At 37.3% G+C, this 13,641-nt stretch overlaps 1 long non-coding RNA gene across 1 annotated transcript in view; it reads right to left on the reverse strand.

Annotated features, from left to right (window-relative positions):
- The window catches only part of LOC105674746 (uncharacterized), a 282,873-nt gene that overhangs the window by 117,914 nt on the left and 151,318 nt on the right, over positions 1-13,641 (reverse strand). The window lies entirely within an intron of this gene.

Below are 13,641 nucleotides of genomic sequence, written 5' to 3' on the forward strand. Positions count from 1 at the left end.
GGATAAGGACGAAGAGAGAATCAAGAACAGTTAATAGAACTGTCGTTGCCAAGAATTAATATCCGAAAAGCGAAATTCACGAGTAGATCTGCGGGATCAGTTTCTTAGTTCTGCAAATCAGGACATAGAACAATCGAGAATATCATTCGTGCCTTTCGAGAGATGAGGAAGATATTCTCGCTCTTTTAATCTCACGACATCCGTTCTAGCTGTCTCCGCGCGAAACAAATCACTCTGGTGCACTCGCTTATAACTCGATATCTGGGTATGTATACAATACAGAGTTACACGGTTCCATTGTGAACGAAATACTGTGGATAGAAACGTAAGAGAAGCGCATACACAAATTCGAGTGAGAGACCGACATTGTTAATTCGTAAAACAAATATTCTCGTATTCTATCAGACATATCAAATATTAACTTATAAATACATACATATAAGCAAATAATTCATGATTTTTTTATCTAGAAAACTATTATTAAAGTTTGCCACAATATATTATGTGTTGACATTTATTTTGTTGACATTGTAATAAAATTCTGACGAATACATAAATCTACAAAATATTCTTTTATTGCTTTCTTATTTATAAATATTCTGATGCTTTAAGATATGTTTCAACGACATGATCGAAATCTATTTGAATTACGACTTGTCCTAAGCTATAACGAAGTAGTAGATCGCACCAAAATCAAGTGGTTAAGAACAACGATTGAATTCTGATCAGTATTGTCTATCGACTACGAATCAAAACTAATGATTGAGTTTTGTCTAGCATTGTCTACCATTCTAACACTACCGAGTCACCGTAAGCGCAACGAGATCAATTATTCCAGTTTCCAACTGCACGAAGTTATCGGTCAAATTCGATGCACACAACACAATCGCACAGTTATACGATTAGAGAAATCGAATTATTATTTCCGGGCGCCAAGAGCACGCGTGAGAAACTAAACATCGATGATTTTCGAGACAAGACTAAATCAGTGTAAACTGGTTATTATTTGTCGATGTTAGTTCATCGTCATCGAACGATTTCAAATTGAACGCACAAAAATGTAAATTTTTTTGTTAACCAAAGTTCAAGCGAGAACAATAACGATACTCCAATAAGAGTGATGATTAAATAATCGATCGAGCAGAACATTACGATAAGCATTTGTTCTCACGCATTAGGTTCTTCGCTAAAATATTTCGTAGGGTCCGCAGGACCCCGATGAACATAGCACGAAGGTCAAATGGCCCTCAATCCGTTAGTAAGAACCGACCAACCGTGCTTCTCCCACGACAAGTCCACGCGGCATACCGGCGCGTTACAAATGACCAGTGCGCCGGCTTATAATTGGTACGTGTCGAACCAATACCTGGATACTCGGGATACCGAATACCATGACTCTAGGAATGTTTGCTTTTGGTTGGCATCGCCGCTGCCGCCGTCGCCACCGCCGCCACTGCCTGTCCCGCAGCTTCTTGGTTCGCTGCAGCGCTGCAGCGGCATTAATTACTACCCGCGCATCCTTCCTCCCTCGGTCGCGTCCCCGCGCTCGCCCCCGCGGTGGCCACCCATCCGCCCAACTATGTCTCCCGATGCGGCTACCACTGACAAGGTGGCATTCTGAGCAAACGCCTCTCGTTGGAGAACTATACGTTATATGCGTAGCAAGGGAATATAGGTTTGATTAAATGCGTAATGGATATTACTGTGATGTAATGTGAACGCACATCTATGCGTGTTCTATCTAGAATACCAATGAAGATTTCACGTGCGCGATTTAAAAAAAAATCAGATATAAGTACGTAATACTTTAATTTTTATCGATAAAATTTATAAATACTGCAAAAAAATGCAGCAAAGCGTAAAAAAATTGTTTCTATTTTTGCAGAAAAAAAATATTCTTGAATAAAGTTCGATAAAACTTATTTTAATTATTGTTCATATCTAATATAAGTTTCATCATATATAAAATTGTAAAATAAAAAATTTAATCAAGTTTTTGCTTCAATTCTTGCATCTTCTTTAGAAAGCTCTTGTCGATGCTTACGATAGAGTCCCAAAGTTACACAGTTCAATAATTACAGTAGGTACGTGATAAACACCCAACAATGCAGAAAACAATCGGTCGCGTCACATCGCGAAGCGAGTCATGCTATCGACGGTGAATTTTATCGTCGCACGATATGGAGCGTACGACGAAATTGATAGCGCGAGCGGTTGTTTCTCCGAACGCGTACTTTATAGAGCCGAGTGTACACCCAATGAACAAACGGGACGTAAAAGATGAATTTACGCACTTTACTGCGAATGAACGTTTCTCGTGAATGAAACGAAGTGAAACAAGTTGCATCGATCGAATAAGTTCTCCTTTAGACAACGTATAATAAACGCGAGTAACGGCAAAAACATTTTCCTTTAAATTTCACAATTCTACAATTTCACAATTTTACAATTGAACAATCAAATCGTGAATTGTGAGATACTGCGAACAATGCTTTTACTAACGTGTGCCTCTTCTTTCTGTACCATCGAAATATTTATTTTAGCACTTTGCTAATATCTAATTTTCACCGTTGAATTGTATACGCGACCGCACGCACACGTAAATGCGCGCGCCAGGTGTGCTAGCGCCCACGACGAGGTGTTTGCTCATAACCTGCGGCTATCGTCGGGTTACCTTCGAGTTCCTCGTGAAATTCCTCCCGGTGGTCGTGGCGCAATTCTGGTTACTAGATATGACTAACCTCAAATTGACGTCGTTCGATTGCACGACGCATATATACGTGCGTCTTATACGCGCGTAATGGATACTAACCGCGCTCGATTATGCCTCGACACGAAATACTGCACCCTTAATCCTTCCGTCGATCATGAACCGGAGCGGGGCCGCAGTAAAACATGCCCGCGTCCCTCGAGAGAACAAGTTCGAATAGGGGCCACTGGTTATCCCGAGTGGAGTTCTATGGTGCAACTTATTGACGTTTTATGTAAACTTTATAATGAACTCGTTAAAGCGGGCAAAAAAGTTCTAAAGTATCAGCAGATTCCGAGAGAAAACTTATGCCAACGTCCGTGCACTTCCTTAAGAAGGAAAACCATCGTGCCAATGCAGTATTATTTTCAGCTTTGGTAAAATACCACGTGTGAAGTTGGTTTTGATCGCGACCAGATGTTGGCGGTTGTTCAAATAAAAATCACACGAATGAATATCGCATAAAAGAAAGATTAAATGTATTTTTATACAATCAATAGGATTCGTATCAACCTCATTTTGCTTCGTATAATTTTCCAATTAATTATTTTATCCTGCACACATTAGATTATCTACAATACAAGTAATGTAAAAGTGTTAACAATTATTAAATAATTAAAATCTTAAAAAGTTTAATATTCTAAATGAAGTCTGTAAAGGAAAAATTGACTTAGCCATCAGAGAATTAAGATAAAACGATGTACAAGTTTCTGGTTGAAACACTGACGTTAAGTAACAAAACTCTTTTGACGTTAAGTATTCTGGTGCATTGCGCTTATGATGCACCCCAAAATGCTATAAATTATTGGAGGTACCCTCACAGCATATAACGCGAATAAATTTGCCAAATATGTCGAATAATTTCGTTCGTTCTATTTTCTCGAAATTAAATCGAACGCGTACGTTCCCTTCAAATATTCCACGTCACACACGCACGATAAATCCTCTCGTAACTCCAAGTTTGATTTGCATGCATAGTTGTTGAGCTCAAAGAACATTGAACATAAAAAAAATACCTTTTCAATTCATTCGGCATCACGTTCTTTTTCAATGTTTCATATCTTTCGTGCCGTCCAATTCACTTTAATAACAATTTAATATAGAATTAATATTTGTATAAATGGTAGTCTACAATCCGAAAATTACTTTTCACGATCAATACTTCCACGTTTATTAATTCTCACTTTGTTTACTCACTATTATTGCCTTCAATATCTGAATATATTGCATATTATCAAAGACTATTATTTTGTTAAAAGTATAAAATACGTGTATGTTAAAAAAATCTGCATATATCTGCATGTATCTGCATCTATTTACAATATATTCGCTGCAAAAGTGCCTCATAAAGATATTGCATGGCGAGATGGACATCTGGTTTGCGCACATTTTCATACGAGGTTCACATTATCGTTACGCGATTGAATGAAATTTATATGACTCGTTAAAGCTTTCATCGAAAACCTCACGATGTAAATTCACGGTTATCCGCTGCCCCGATATATTCCGGTAACCACTTATGTTTGACAAATACACAACAACGTGAAAATAAATTTCGGGATTTGCATTGGCTCGTGGCGCGATAAAAGCCGATATTTTGGATATTCTGTGTTGCGAACAGCCGACATAACAAAATAACCTAATTGCAAACTCAGTTTAATCTCGAGTGCAATATTATGAATCCGTATAGGGAGAACCTCCGTGCGTTACATGCGTTATACGCGGCAAACTGATATAGCGAGGTACTGAAAATATTTCTCAATAAAAATTCAAATGCTACACATTTACGCATCATCTTATTATTCTTAATATGATAGAGATATTTTTTCCACAGAGATTACAAATAATTTGATATAAACTGCGGAAACAATCACGAAACGGCCGAAATAACAAAGATTCGAATAGTTTGTAGCTACAAATTAAAATTGTACAATCTAAACGTGTTTTGATATTTCGCGAATATTATTTCTGTAGTTTTAATCTTCACCATTTCGCGATTTTTTGCCCGGATATTGTAATCGATAGCCAATTTTACTAAAATTGAAAATACATTTTTGCGCTTCCTGGCAGGTGCGGAGAGGGCATTTGCAGATAACGTGTGAAGAGGCAAGCGAGCAAACTGGAAATGATCGGGCGTCGGATCGAAGTTACGGGTCCAGGCGCGATCGTTCATCGCGACACGGAAACGATGAAGAATAGTGGCGACGGTGGGGAGGGAAAGTAATAGTAAAACGTTCGCAAACAGCGAGGCCGGCTTATCAGCTTTATTTATTGCAATGGGAAACCGCAGCCGGGAGCGCTTTCGGAGCTTTTCCAGAGCTTAACTCGACCGTGGCCGGGAGCTTTCGTGCGGCCAGGTTGCAGGCGAGGGTCGTCACGAACCGGCAAAATTTCACTTCCATCGACGTGGAACGATTCCGCCGCACCGAGGAGTTCGTAATACGACGGAGCAGCGAGTGCTATTGTGAAACTAGAAGAACCGATGTCGCGTAGTTCAACCAATTTCCCGATGGCTTATCTTTTGCCCTCTCCCTCTCTTTTTCTTTTCAAAGAGAAAAGCGCTGGTATTTTATTTCGAAAAATTATCTCTTGTTATTCTTAGAAATACGCCGGTTTGATCAAGATTGTCGAACAATTTCACCCCCAAATTCAACCACAAAGCGTAGAGCGTGATTTAAATTACTTGAAATAATTTTACAAACAGAAGAAAGATTATAATAATTTTTCCTTTGAACGCGAAGACTCTATGACCTACGACCTTTGTCATTGCACCTCCACTTTTGCCATTAAAACCACCGTAACTTTGTCAGGCCTGGAACATTGTTTCGTCCCACAACTATGTTCATGCGAATTTCTCTGCTCAACGTCTCTTAAGTGACGCATTCATAGAGCGATGACAGAGTGGCAAATTCCTGTCAAAGGATCTTGTATAATAATGCGATGGAAATATATATTCAATGTAACATTAAAGTCGGCCGAATCACGGCTTTGTGAAACAAAGAATATTATACGAGTATATTATTCATTGGAGAGATCAACCATGTGTGTGATTTCGAAGATCAATCAGTAGATACATCAGACAATCGTGTTTACTTACCTTCGCATTGATTTGCGCTGAGTATTAATGTAATGAATTCATTAGGGGGTCAACGTCGTGTTACAGTTAAAGGCTATTTGCTTCGTACACAGCATCGGAAACCGTCAAACAGAAGAGTCGGATGTGCTTAACTGATCGAACCGGGATATTCATCCCATTTGTCGGATTTGGCATATTCAAGACCAACAATGTGTATAAATGTCTCTAATGTACAAAAAATTATTGAATATTTTATACATTACGATTTATGCATAAATCTTGCATAAATCATCATTTATATACACTGCGCAGAAAAATGGAAAAAAACGCGACTCTATAAAAGATAATTAAATGCCACGAATAGTAGAATCTTTTTTAACTTATTATTCTTGCAATATCTTCGTCTAGTTTCTTTAATATTTTGTTAGAATTACGTTAGTCAAATTTAAGCATAATTATTAGGATCAAATTAATCTCCGAAAAGTTTACTTAGAAATCTTAATTTAACTATGTTACTGTACATGTATATTTCTTTTATCAACTTATCGAAGAATGAAATACTTGGTTCTTCTCAAAGATCATCAATGCGACAAATTAAACCTTTTGGAGCGGAAGAATCGTTGCGCTCTAAATTACAAAAAGAGTATACTCGAACCGCGGTAGGTTTATTCAGCATGCTCGATCGCTCCGTCTCAACCTCTCCTTCGATCTAGTTACAATATTAAACAATACAACTTAATAAAACTATCTATTTACCAATGCGCTTCGAACGCGGCCGATGCCGTCATCTTTTTGCCGGTGCGCTCATTCCGGACAGCGAAAAGGTTAATTGGCACCCGAACAAACGAACGCGAAAAAGACGAAGATCAGATACGCTGCTGCTCCTCCTACAAAACGCTGGCTGCTGCGCTCCTGTTGTTTGTCGGAGCCGCAATAGAATTTATACGACGCACTATTCAACGTAATTACGAGTCCCCGGTGTGCCGCTTGTTTTCGCAGAAAGCCGGAGGAGCCGCGCGAAGTCGCACAAAGTGTGCGAAGAGTTCACTGCGAATTGATAAATAGCTTTGTTCTTATCATTTGTATTGAATCATGAGATAAATTATTTCGCATCATCAAAAAGAGAAATAAATGTAAAATAAATGTAAAATATAAGATAAATTCAAAAATATGAGTAAAAATGAGGTACAATCTAAACAATGATTTCAAATATTTATAAATTTATGAATTTTTAGCTCTCACTGCAATTCTTAGTTCGTAGATCTGAATTTTTACTGCTAACTCTCAATTTTCGTCTCACAAATTATATTAATTTTCCACTTTTAATTCGTATTTTGTAATCTCTATTGTTATCGCACCCAAGTAACACAACGATTAATAGAGAAACATAGAGTTCTTATTAACTTATCGTATTTAGAAATAACAGATACTTTAATAAAAATAATGATCACTAAGACAGTCTTCTATTTTCACAGAAGTATCTTGCACTTGAAATATGCATGTCGTTTTGTAAAGAAATCACTGCTATTAGAACACTGCCAATTGTTAAACATAGTCTCGTACTTCGCTACTTATTAAATTTCCTCTGCTTTCTACAATCACTAATTCGTATCTTGCGCTTTCTTTGAGCACACAGAATACTAAAACGAGCGATGTTCCGTCAATTAAAGAGTATTTTTAAAGGACATCAATCAATTTGTCGCAAAGTGACATCGAGCACAAAAGATCTAATTATAGAATCCAGAACAAATGCGAACAAATAAGCCGAAAATATACGAAAGCATTACGTAGCGATGTTTACGCTGAGTCTAATAACTGCCACATGAACGTGTATATCGGCAAATAATTGCGACGTGTTGTTATGAATAAATGGACCGCTTACAACAATAGCTTTAAATGCATCTAAGCGGTAAAATTAATTGTTTGCCTCTCCACGGATGCTTTATTAGTATACACGAGAGTAGGTGGTTTTAGATCATAAATATGCAAACATTAATGCTTACTTCCTTCACTCACGATCCCTCACTTTCGTTGCATAATAATTTCATATTTAGAACACACATCTAATATTATAAGTTATAAACATGATCATCCAATGTTGTATAATTTTCAAACAGAACTGAAGATAATGCATTATCTTTCTGTATTTAATAATTCGTAAATTTCGCCGCGCAAACTCGCATTTGGATGTTTCCCTGAGAAGCGACCGAGTTTCTTTATAAGAATACACTCGCGAAAAAAAGATGACGAATTCTTTCGCGACCGAAGCATTTCGGCGACCGGCGAAAATTAATGACTGCTCCAGTAAGGATAATTAAAGAGGTAATTAACGACGCTGGCTCGTATTTCTTCTCGGCGATATGTTAGACAAGCACAGCCTAATCTCATTTAAAAATGCCTGACTAAAATCCGAGTGCTTCTACTCGGACGAGAAACTAAGAGTTCTCTTAGTTTTTCTTAATGATCTATCTTCGCATTGTTCTATTCTCTTCATTATCTCTTTAATATCTTTATAATACTTTGTGAAAAATTAATATTAAGTTTATCTTCGACAATTCACAACTCATTAACCAAAAGTTCTTTTTCTTTTTCCCCCTAAGGAAAAATTACAACTACTATTACAGTTTGTCTTACCGTACCTCTCGCGCTCCAGACCGAAATCTATTTATTTGGTATATAAACGATCACCGCTAAGCGATGCCGAGGGAACTTCATTCGCGCCGCGACGCAGAAGGGGCGGAAATTTGCCTATTTGATTATCCGCGCGTATTATACCCGAGTTGCTTGGACAATTTCGTACATCTGCGTTTAAATCCTTTCGAGCAAGAGAGTTGAGTGGGCGCGGAGGGCACTCGAGAAGCTGAGGAGAGAAAAGGAGAGAAACGATTCGAGCGGAGCTTAAAATATATTTATCACGCTGTGGTAATAATTGCCTTTACAAGCAAAGAATACATTTAAGGTAATCATGACCGGAATAAGTGAACCTCGTTGAAATAAATTTGTGTATTTTGCACACGACATTGCTTATGCGCTTCGTTGAAATACCGTCGTTTGCGTTAATTTTAGATTAAACGACTAAGCGCAGTCTCGAAAAATGGCATTCACAAAAAACATTTATACCCTACAAAATATTCCGTACGTTTTTCATATACAAAATTTCTATACTTGGTATAGTATTTCATATTGCCAAATGTTCTCTGGCTACACGTTATAGAAATCTTTTCACGAATCATTTTTTATTGCTACCCCATCATCCATTCAATTTTCGCTATTTGATAGGAGAAGAATACGCTTCTTTTTTTTACTGGGACAAAGAATCATATACCTTTTCCTCCAAATAAAAGCCACGACTATATTTACTACATACGCGCGCGCGTACGTCGATGTTTCGCCGGACACTTCGTTATGTACAATCTAATCAAGTCAATTAAAAGAGCTTTTAACGGCATCGAATATTCCGGATAAAACCGTACAATCACCTGCGGTTTTTGCGTCCGTACTTCGTTTAGAAGTTTGTTCGTGAATCACTTGCCAATTCTTTTGTTACTGTCGCGTATACAATTCTGTTCCTTTGACAGAAACAAACATAGATTTGAATAAAATAAAAGTTATATATTTAAATATGCTTTAATATTATAATATTCTTAATATAATTTATTCAATATATTTGATTGTGAAATATGCTACTTTTTGTTTTCGAACTGTTAAAAAAGTTTAAATATATTTTTATAAAATGTATGTAGTTTGTGTGAAAATGTGTACAAATGTTATATTATTTGTCATACAACTTATCATATTTAGCAAAGTGAGCGAAAGATTAACTTAGATTCTGATATAAAATACAGATTGATCCTAAGCTTCACGCGATATCACGTAAAAATTTTACGATTTGACGTAAAGAGCACGGAAAAGTCAGAACGAACGGTATACTAGACTTCAATTAGAGTTTCGCAATAAAGCGGAAATGGCTCCGGAAAAGCGGAATCCGCATTAGAGCATCGGGTACAGAAGACGGACGGTGGAGTATTTAGATACACGACGAGACTCGTAGCGATGAAGTCGTTCGACCTGTCGGAGTGTCACGTGGAAGGAAGAAATTCGAGAAAAAGTACTCGCGCGCGTACGCGGGGAGTGGAACAGCCGACATTCCTAGGGGCTGTTCCTTTGTAATCCATCTCGGTCGACTAGGAGAAACGAGCAAGCGCAGCGCGACGGCTCCATTTGAAGCTACATCTTTTTTTCATCAGGGATAAAACGAGGATCGCCGGGTGCATTCCGCGGATAGCGCGGACATTTAGTTTCATTCACCAGGACGGCAAAAGGTGAGATAAGAAAAGTAAACCACATAATGTCTTTAAGGCTTAGGAAATCAGTGATATATCGATTTAAAAATAATTGAGAAATGAAAAGAATCCTCAAAGCAATAAACATTCGAGATAACAAAAGAGACGCTCTCTTAATTATTGGAGTGGACTCGAGTTTTCTCCATTGACGTGTATTTTAATAATTTAGCAACTCGAATAGGGTGCGAGAAATACTAGACTCAGCCCTGTTCATTCCCAGATATCACGTCTCGTTGCCAGTACCGTCTCTGGATAAATTCGCGGGCTTTACGCTCGCCTCGGCACGGCTGTGCTAATGCATTTTGCGTTTACATTAACGCCGATCCGCGTAAATGGCAGCGTAGAGCTGCGAAAATATGAAAACTGTGAATCGTAACGTTAAGGCGTGCATTTTACCGTAATATAATTTCTAAGTTATTCCAACCGGTGAATTTGAAAAATTGCAGTGTGATTCAATATTATTACACAATTAAAAATAAAGTATTTTCTTCTTTCTGCATATTTTATTATTAAATATTTTCATTGTTAAAACACTTTAAATATTGACAATACAATTATCGGTAATAATGCTCTTCCTGAATTTATCAAAGAATTTAAAAGTAATTCAAATTTGATCACATCTTTTGTTTTTCTCTAATAATAAAAATTTCGGAAATTAATGTTCCAATTAACAGCATGCAAAATATAATTTTAATTCATTTCAGATTAACATTGTGTATTCCAGAGAAATTTTTTATTTCTCCAAAATATCTAATTTTCAAATTATTTTCACTAAAAATACATATTTTTAGTCCGGCTTTTTCATGTTTGTAACTAAAATAAAATATATGGTGTCTGGGAAAATCGTGTATAATACCTTCCTTAGCGCATATTTCTACATATATCTTTTTTGTTTTATAGCAATCCTTTGTTACAAAATCGATAGAGGACACATATCTTGCGTCCATTAACACTTTAAGCCCGGCAGGGCTAATGCTTAAACGTTGAACGCTTTAAACCCCACAATAGTACCATATGCAATGAAACGCTATCTGGGCATCTATATCATATCAACAATATAAGATATAATGGTTAAATAGTGAGGGATTTTCGCTGATATATTGCAATCAACCCTTTCATTAAAAGAGCACAGAATTGTTCGTTGCAATTTAAATATTATCATAGTGATATTACCGCTCGTCAAAATAAAAAATAAACATAAAATTTTATGATTAAAATATTAAAATAAATATTAAAATAATTTAATCCATCAGTCTTTTTTTATGCAATAAAAATGCTTTACTTTCAAATCTTTATCAATTTTTCACCTTTTTCATTGCGTCGCTTTTTCTTTTTTCTTTTTCGCAAACTATAAGAACACGAACTAACATTAAACTATTCTTGAACGAAATAGAAAGAGCAAAAAAAGTGCCGGTGTAACGACGCTCTCGCTCTTAGCTTAAAAATGTTGTAACGTTCTAGAATACTTTGCGAAACAACACGAATCTTATTATTCCGGCGTGAGAGTTGCTTAAACCGCGGTGCTCAAACATGAACTGAAAAATTCACCGACTGAAAATTCGTTCGAATGCAACCCATCGCTTTTACGAGCGGACGCAAAAATACGAGCGCAAATATACACTCAACTCCCTTTGTTCATATTTCCAACCATTTTTCGTTTTATGTTTAGATAAGTAAACGATACAATTTTTGTTAGATACCAAATTTTACATCAAAAAAATAAAAAAATATCAAATAACAAGAACATAACAAGAACAAGGACGCATTATTTGAAAACAATATTTTCCTTAGTAAACTTTACAAACGCTTTCTATCACAATAGACTTTTCGACTATGATAAATTGTTATTAACAAAGAAATGATAAGCAGCTGAATCGAGAATTCGAATTCGAAGTAACAAAGTTAGAGTTAAAGGAAGTATACAAAGAAAAAAATATAAAATAACAGCAAAAGACGAGAACGAAGAAGGGAATCTACAGAAAGTACTCGATGTAAAGTCCAAGGGCGTGCTATTGAAGTTGACCAAGTAGTCCATAGAGATGTATTTAATAGCGTTAAAACGGTAACTCAATTATCGATGGAGATCGAGGATTCCACAGGGCGGAAATTCTCGATTACCCTTCAGGTAACCTCGAGATTCCAGAGGTACCTTTAAAGGGAAACCGCGTAACAGTTTCTTACGTGGGGTCTAAGGTCGTCGGAAATACCGCGCGCGTCTTTGAGACTCGAAAATGACTTTCACTGTGGCGCCACGTCTGAAAGGAAACTAGAGGCAAAAATGCAGAAAGGAAGCGAAAATCGAAAGCCGCAAGGAAAGCCCATGAAAAGTGACGTCACTCTCTTTTTCGCTCTTCGAGAAAGATCTCGAAATGCCTTTCAAAGAAAAATATTCTTACCCATGTTTCTTTAACGCAGCTTCTTTTCTATTTTCTCATTTTTATAATTTTATAATCTTGCGAGCAAATAAAAAAAATAAGAAACGCAAATCAGCCTTGGTAACTGAATAATGATGAAAATGAGTGAGTTTGTGTTTGTTTTATCGAAATGTAACTTTAAATTGCTCGAACTTGGACAGCTCGCGAGCAAAGTGGTACAAGCGGTGCGAATCGCCCCATCGGGAAGAGCAATTCAAAGTTATTTTTGAACACGTTTACATCTCTCCAACGTTTTGTCGAAATTTGTCACTTGCACCATTTTGTATCTAGGTGCCTCAAATGGAGGTCTTAAACGTCTCGAGACAAAACTTCGCGTAAAGCGTTTTGCGAGCAGTCTACGTCGCGGAGCGTTATTCCGGAGAAGACAAACAGGATGCTGGAACGGAGAGTTTGTAGCTGGTTACATAGAGAACGGAGCTGGACGGACTATGTCTTCTCGGAGGCCGTGGTTTCCCCGCGATTTTTCTTCGCGAAAGCTTCGAAACTAACGTTAGACTTTATATTACGCGAGAACGTTATAAATGTAAAAATAAAATTACGATATACGCCGTGTCAAACTACTACGGCATATTTCAATTTATATTTTTCAGACAAGCAACTATTCGCGAGTTCGAGAATACTTAAAGTAGAAGATAGAAGTTAAGAAGGTAGAAGATAGAAGATGGCAGAATGAAAAAGGCAAAGTTGTCGAGGGGAATGAGTGGTCTGGAAAATCGCGAGGCCTGGTATAGCTTTGTACAACCCGCGGCGCTTTTTCCACGATAATTACAACTTGTTACAATTACGAGGAAAGGTGAACTAATACTTAAAAGTTTAATGTTAAAAGTTGAACGCAGTTGCAGCGCCGGCACCAGGTCGGCGCTGTCGATAAAAGATAACCTGGAAGCATCCCGCGCATGATGGCAACCGTTGGCGGTGTCGGAAGCAAGGTATCGATGTACCTTAAGCATCCCTTGACCCTCGCGTACCCACAGTAAAGACACATCGACACCCCTTTCGTCTGCACTTCATTTTATCGAAGATATCGAGTGGATATCG

The sequence above is a fragment of the Linepithema humile genome, chromosome 6, assembly GCF_040581485.1.
Source record: "Linepithema humile isolate Giens D197 chromosome 6, Lhum_UNIL_v1.0, whole genome shotgun sequence".
NCBI classification, from domain to species: Eukaryota; Metazoa; Arthropoda; class Insecta; order Hymenoptera; family Formicidae; genus Linepithema; species Linepithema humile.